Source organism: Ornithorhynchus anatinus, chromosome 2 (genome assembly GCF_004115215.2).
Source record: "Ornithorhynchus anatinus isolate Pmale09 chromosome 2, mOrnAna1.pri.v4, whole genome shotgun sequence".
Taxonomy (NCBI): Eukaryota; Metazoa; Chordata; class Mammalia; order Monotremata; family Ornithorhynchidae; genus Ornithorhynchus; species Ornithorhynchus anatinus.
The window spans coordinates 164,003,220-164,010,229 of NC_041729.1; the positions used below are offsets into that span (position 1 = coordinate 164,003,220).

The 7,010-nt window shown below is 46.6% G+C and overlaps 1 non-coding gene across 1 annotated transcript; it reads right to left on the bottom strand.

Annotated features, from left to right (window-relative positions):
• Positions 1-440: 440 nt before the first annotated feature.
• On the bottom strand, positions 441-568 carry LOC114809484. Its single transcript, XR_003757268.1, has one exon. It is a non-coding gene; the product is annotated as a U6atac minor spliceosomal RNA (small nuclear RNA).
• Between the last annotated feature and the right edge of the window lie 6,442 nt (positions 569-7,010).

A 7,010-nucleotide genomic window follows, 5' to 3' on the forward strand; every position in this document is an offset into this window, starting at 1 on the left:
GCCCTAAAGATTCGCTCGGTTCAATCAGTGCTATTTATTAGGTGCCTGTTAAGTGTGGGGTGCTGTACTGAACACTTGGGAGGATGTAACAATAATAATAAAAATGATAGTAATAGTTTTGGTGCTTGTTCAGCGCTTACTCTGTGTCAAGCACTCTTCTAAGCACTGGGGGGGATATGATTAATCGGTCAGGACAAAGTCCCTGGCCCACATGGCACTCACTGTCTTAATCTCCACTTTACAGATGAGAAGCAGCGTGGCTTAGTGGAAAGCGCATGGGTTTGGGAGTCAGAGGACATGGGTTCTAATCCCGGGGCATTCATTCAATAGTATTTATTGGGCGCTTACTGCAGAGCACTGTACTAAGCGATTGGAATGTACAAATCGGTAACAGATAGAAACAGTCCCTGCCCTCTGATGGGTTTACGGTCTAATCCGGGGAGAAAACTTGGTTAGATGCCACGAAGTAGGTGGCAATGCCTTAACCATATGTGTGTTGTAAAGACCCCTGCGACCTCTTCCATCCTTCTCAAGGGGAGCGCTAACCTTCTCTCCTTTTGTCTGCCATGTGACCTTGGGCAAGCCACTTAGCTTTTCTGGGCCTCAGTTACCTCATCTATAAAATGGCGATTAAGACTGTGAGCCCCAGGTGGGACAAGCTGATCACCTTGTATCTACCCCGGCGCTTAAAACAGTGCTTGGCCCATAGTAAGTGCTGAACAAAAACCATTCTTATTATTATTATTATTATTTACATCCCATGTCCTCAAGCAGTTTCTATCATCCGGTTATCACCCCAACATACTTATGTATGTAACTTTAAATTATCTACTATAAATTACTTATTCATATTAATATCAGTTTCCCCATCTAGACTGTAAGCTTGCAACGGGCAGGGGAGTTGTCTGCTAATTCATTTGTATTCTACTCTCCCAAGTACTTAGAATAGTGCTCTGCACGTAGTAAGCATTCAGTAAATACCATTCATTGATTGATTCATTAAGAGAAATGGTTAGCCTAGCTGACATGGTGATAATAATTGTGGTATTTATTACATCCTTAACTATTTGCGAAGCGCTGAGTTAATCAGTTCAAACACAGTCTGCTTCCTACGTGGGGCTCACAGTCTAAGTAGGAGGGAAAACAGGAAAATTCCTCTAGACCATAAACTCGTGGGCAGGGAATGTGTCTTTTGATTGTGGTATTGTACTCTCCCAAGCGCTTAGTACAGTGCCCTGAAGTCAGTTAGTGCTCAATAAATACGATTGAATGAATGAATGGACATTGACTCCCCTTTTTGCAGCTGAAGAAATGGAAGCACAGTTAAGTACCTTTTCCAAGTTGGTGCAGCAGGCAAGTGGCAGAATTTGAACCAAGGTCCCTTAGATCCCAGGTCCGGGGTCTTTCCACTAGACTGTAATGTGAACCTTCTCTGTCATTAAAACTTTCTGCCTTTAAATGTAAAATTCCTTATTGTAAACGTGAGGTTTCTAAACTATGATACCAATAAGTAGTCATGTGGTAATAGTATTTATTGAATCCAGTGTACCGTACTGAGCACTCGTGAAAGTGCAGCCCAAAGAAGTCACTCGTTTTCTACCCACGAGGAACTTCCACACTATCGGGGGAGATGTTAATGAAGTCTTAAAATGTGCATTAGTTTATGATAACAATTAGGATAATAATGTTATTAAGCGCTTTCTTTATGCGAGATGATTACATTTAAGCGCTGGGGAAGATCGAGATAATTAGATCAGAAGAATTTGTAATTGTGGCATCTCTTCCAATTCTGGCATTGATATCGCCCGTAAAAGTGCATTTATTGGAATCTGCTACAACTGCGATGAGCTTGTCTAAATCTCGATAGCAACGTTCTTGATTTTCCTCGCTGTCGGTCAAGATTTGGGGGTGTGTGTGTGGGGGGTGTAAGAGCTTATCATGGTGGCCAAAGAGGAAGAGAGCTGCATCACCGTCGGACCATCGTCATCTGCGTCTCGGGGAGAGCCGATGCTAGGGATTATCCGATAGCTGATCCAACCCCTGACTCGTCTCCTTCTGAAGAGGGGAGGCCACTCCCCAGGATGGCATATCCAACACTGGTTTCCCCTCATGTTCGTTCCTTCAGTCAATCATATTTACTGAGTGCTTACTGTCTGCAGGGCACTGTACTAAGCGCTCACACTGACCGCTGTTCTTTGCTCATGTCCCCCGTCACCGTCCTGCCCCTAGTTCCTCCCCCACCGTTAGATTGGCCCAGGCCCTGTCCCAAATGGGGTTCACATTCTTAATCCCCATTTTCCAGATGAGGTCTCCGAGGCCCAGGGAGGTGAAGTGACCTTCCCTAGGTCACCCAGCAGACAGGTGGGTATTATTGGGCCATTACTGTTCACTTCCCCAGTGCATAGATCATAATGATAATAATTGTGGTCCTGGCTAAGCGCTTACTATGTGCCAAGCACTATTCCAAATGCTGGGGTAGATATTAGTTCATCAGGTTGGACGCAGTCCCCGACCCACATGGGCTCACAGTCTTAATCCCCATTTTCCCGATGAGGGACCTGAGGCCCAGAGAAGGGAAGTGACTTGCCCAGATCACCCAGCAGACATGTGGTGGAGCTGGGATTAGAACCGAGTTCCTTCTGATTTAAGCAGGGTGGCCTAGTGGAAGAAGTTCAGGCCTGGGAGTCAGTAGACCTGGGTTCTAATCCTGGCTCCACGTCTTGTCTGCTGGGTGACTTGGGGCACGCTCTCACTCACTCATTGATTCATTCATTGATTCATTCATTGATTCATTCATTCAATCGTATTTATTGAGTGCTTACTATGTGCAGAGCACTGTATTAAGCGCTTGGAATGTACAGTTCGGCAACAGATCGAGACGATTCCAGCCCACAAGAGGATCACAGTCTAAATGGGGGAGACAGACACCAAAACAAGTGGTCTGGCATCAATATCATCAAGATAAGTAGGATCATAGATGCATACACATCATTAACACAATAGTGTAATAAATATATATAAATATGCACAAGTGCTTTGGGTGGGGGAAGGGGAAGAGCAGAGGGAGGGAGTAGGAGGAATGGGGAGGGGAAGAGGAGCAGAAAGAAAGGGAGGCCTCAGTCTGGGAAAGCCTCTTGGAGGAGGTGAGCTCTCTATAGGGTTTTGAAGAGGGGAAGAGGGTTAGTTTGATGGATGTGAGGAGGGAGGGCATTCCAGGACAGCGATAGGACGTGGACCGGGGGTCGGGGGCGCGAACGAGGGACCGTGAGGAGGTGAGCGGCAGAGGAACGGAGTGTGGGGCCTGGGCTGGAGAAGGAGAGAAGGGAGGTGAGGTGAGAGCGGGCAAGGGGATGGACAGCTTTGAAGCCAAGAGTGAGGAGTTTTTGTTTCCTGTGAAGATTGATAGGCAACCACTGGAGGTTTTTGAGGAGGGGAGTGACATGCCCAGAACGTTTCTGTAGAAACTCCTCTGGACCTCTGTTCCCTCATCGGCAAAATGGGGATTCAATCCCTGTTCTCCCTTCTACTTAGACTGTGAGCCCTGTGTGGGAACTGATTATCTAGTATTTACCCCAATCCTTGGCACATAGTAAGCAGTGAACAAATTCCACAATTATTGTTATCATTGTTATTACTATTATGGTTATTAGAGCATCTTGTACACGGTAGATACTAAACATTAAAAGAATGAGTGTTGTCTGCCTGCCCAACACCCTCCGCTTCCCCCGTATGCTCACCACATTTCACAGCTGTATCAATAATAAGAGTAATGATAATAGCGATTGAGGATTAAGCAGTGACTCCTATGTACCGTACTCTGCGCTGCTAACCTTCTCATTCATTCAGTAGCATTTATTGAGCGCTTACTACGTGCAGAGCACTGTACTAAGCGCTTGCAATGTACAAATCGGCAACAGATACAGTCCCTGCCCTTTGACGGGCTTACAGTCTAATCAAGGTTCTCACTGAACCTTGATCACGACTATCTCACCACCGACCTCTCGCCCACATTCTGCCTCTGGCTTGGAAGGCCCTTCCGCCCCCTTTTCGACGGACTATTACTCTCTCTTCCTTTAAAGCCTTATTGAAGGCACATCACCTCCAAGAGACCTCCTCTGACTAAACCTTCTTTTCCTTTTCTTAAACCCCCTTCTGTGTCACCCTGACTTGCTCCCTTTACTCATCCCCTCTCCCAGACCCACAGCACTTACGTCCATATCTGTAATTTTATTGATATTAATATCTGTCTACCCCTCTAGACTGTGTGGTTGTTCTGGGCTGGGGATGTGTCTGTTTATGGCTATATTGTACTGTCCCAAGCTCTTAGTATAGTGCTCTGCACACAGTAAGCACTCAGTAAATATGATTGACTTTCTGAAGTAGGTAAAAAATAATCGGGTTGTACACAGTCCCTGTTCCCCAGTCCCTCTTGTCCCATTCTTTTTCCGTGCTGCCCATACCGTTGTTCAAAATTTCTGGGTACCAAGGAAAGCAGGGTAAAATTCTCACCCCGAATCTGGCTACTCCCCACTTAGACAGCCTCTGGGCATGAAGGAAAATGGAAAAACAGCCTATTGCAGTGTAAAGTTGCCCCAAACAATTAGTGGCATTTGTTGAGCACTTACTCTGGTCACAACACTAGGCTAAGGGCTTGGGAGACTACGATCCGATTCCTGTCCACAAGGAGCTTACAGTCTAACAAGGAGGACAAGATGCTAAAATTAATTTCCAGCGGGGAGAAGTGAAGCTTAAAGATATTTTCATGAGTGCCAGGGGAAGAAAAAAAAAAAAGTTGGTATTTGTTAAGCGCTTACCGTGTGCAGAGCACTGTTTTAAGCGCTGGGGTAGATACAGGGTAATCAGGTTGTCCCACGTGAGGCTCACAGTGAATCCCCATTTTACAGATGAGGTAACTGAGGCCCAGAGAAGTTAAGTGACTTGCCCACAGTCGCACAGCTGACAAGAGGCAGAGCCCGGATTCATTCATTCATTTATTCAGTCAGTCACATTTATTCATTCGTTCATTCAATTGTATTTTTTGAGCTCTAACTGTGTGCAGAGCACTGTACTAAGTGCTTGGTTATTGAACGTTTATTGTGTTCAGAGCACAGTACTAAGCACTTGGGATGGTACGATATTCATTCATTCAATAGCATTTATTGAGCGCTTCCTATGTGCAGAGCACTGTACTAAGCGCTTGGAATACACAGTTCGGCAACAGATAGAGACAATTCCTACCTAATAACGGGCTCATACTCTAAACGAGGGAGACGGACAAAAACAAGACAACATAATCACGATAAATAGAATCAAAGGGATGTACACGTCATTAGCAAAATAAATAACAATAAACAGACACATTCCCTGCCCACAGTGAGCTGCCAGTACTGCATGGATGAATCAATCAACTGATGGTAGTTATTGAACATTTAATAATCACAATAATAATAATGATAATTGTGGTATATGTTAAGTGCTTACTTCTAGGCACTGTACTAAGTACTGGGGTGGATACAAGCAAATCGTGTTGGACACGGTCCCCGTCCCATAGTCTCAATCCCTATTTTACAGATGAGGGAACTGAGGCCCAGAAAAGCGAAGTGACTTGCGCAGCGTCACACAACAGACAGGTGGCGGAACCGGGATTAGAACCCATGACCTTCTGACTTCCAGGCCCATGTCTGTCCACTGCATCATGCTGCTTCTCACTTCCTGTGTGCAGAGCGCTGTACTAAGCCCTTGGGAGAGTACAGTGCATCAGAGTTGGTAATCCTGTCCCCTGCCCGCAACGAGCTGACAGTCTAGAGGGTGAAGCAGGAGAGAGGGAAAATGAGAGGGGAGTTTGGAGATGAGTCAGGGAAGGCTTCCAGGTGGAGATGTGATTTTAGGAGGGCTTTGAAAATGGGTAGAGCAGTGGGGTGCTCGATGTGAAGGGGGAGGGGGTTCCAAGGAGGAGGAGAGGAGTGTGCATGCGTTCAGTGGTGAGGGAGAGGAGAGCGAGATGCAGCGAGTGGGTGGGAGATAGAGAAGTGCAGCGTGCAGACTGGGTTGTAGGGTGAGAGGAACGATGCAAAATAGGAGGGGGAGAGCTGATGGAGTGCCTTAAAACCGATGGCGATGAGCTACTGTTTTTATATGGAGATGGGAGACACTCTTCACCACTGGCTTTAAAGCGGTCGATCCCCTTGCCCCCTCCTACCTCGCTTCACTACTCTCCTGCTCTAACCCGGCTTGCGCACTTTGCTCCTCTGATGCCAACCTTCTTGCCATACCTCCATCTCGACTGTCGCTCTGCCAACCTCTTGCCCTCGTCCTGCCTCCGGCCTGGAACGTCCTCCCTCCTCAAATCCAACAGACAGTGACTGGCCCCCCGCTTCAGAGCCCTACCGAAGGGGCACCTCTTCCAAAAGGCCTTCCCAGGCTAAGCCCCACTTTTCCTCATCTCCCACTCTCTTCTGTGACTCCTTGACCTGCTCCTTTGCTCGTCACCCCCCCTCCCAGCCCCCGGGCACTCATGTCCATATCTGTCATTTATCTATTTATATTAATGTCTGTCTCCCCCTCTAGACTCTAAGCTGGCTGTCGACCAGAAATTCGTTTACTGTTACGTCGTGTTCTCCTCAGCGCTTAGTACAGTGATGTGCACACGGTAAAAGCTCAATAAATATGATCGACTGACTTTTTAGATGTAATATAAGAACATCTTTGAAACATGCTTCCCTCGGAGAGGACCACTTCTCCTCCCTGAGCAGTTTTTGGCAACGATTTCCTCGGTGTGGCTAATTCAGAAAGCAGGTGGGAAAACCAGTGTGGATGAGCTGGTGGCCAAGGTGGAGTTCAATTTTAAGCTGCCTTGTCAGGGAGCAAACCCCAGGCTTCCTCTAAAAAAGAACTTGGCACAAGTCCACAGCTGAAGAGAAGCTGTTAATCAATATCCTTCTTCAGTGGTGTTACATCATGGTGACAGAATTGGAGATGCATCCTTTTTTCTGAAACAGCTGCTCCTCTAG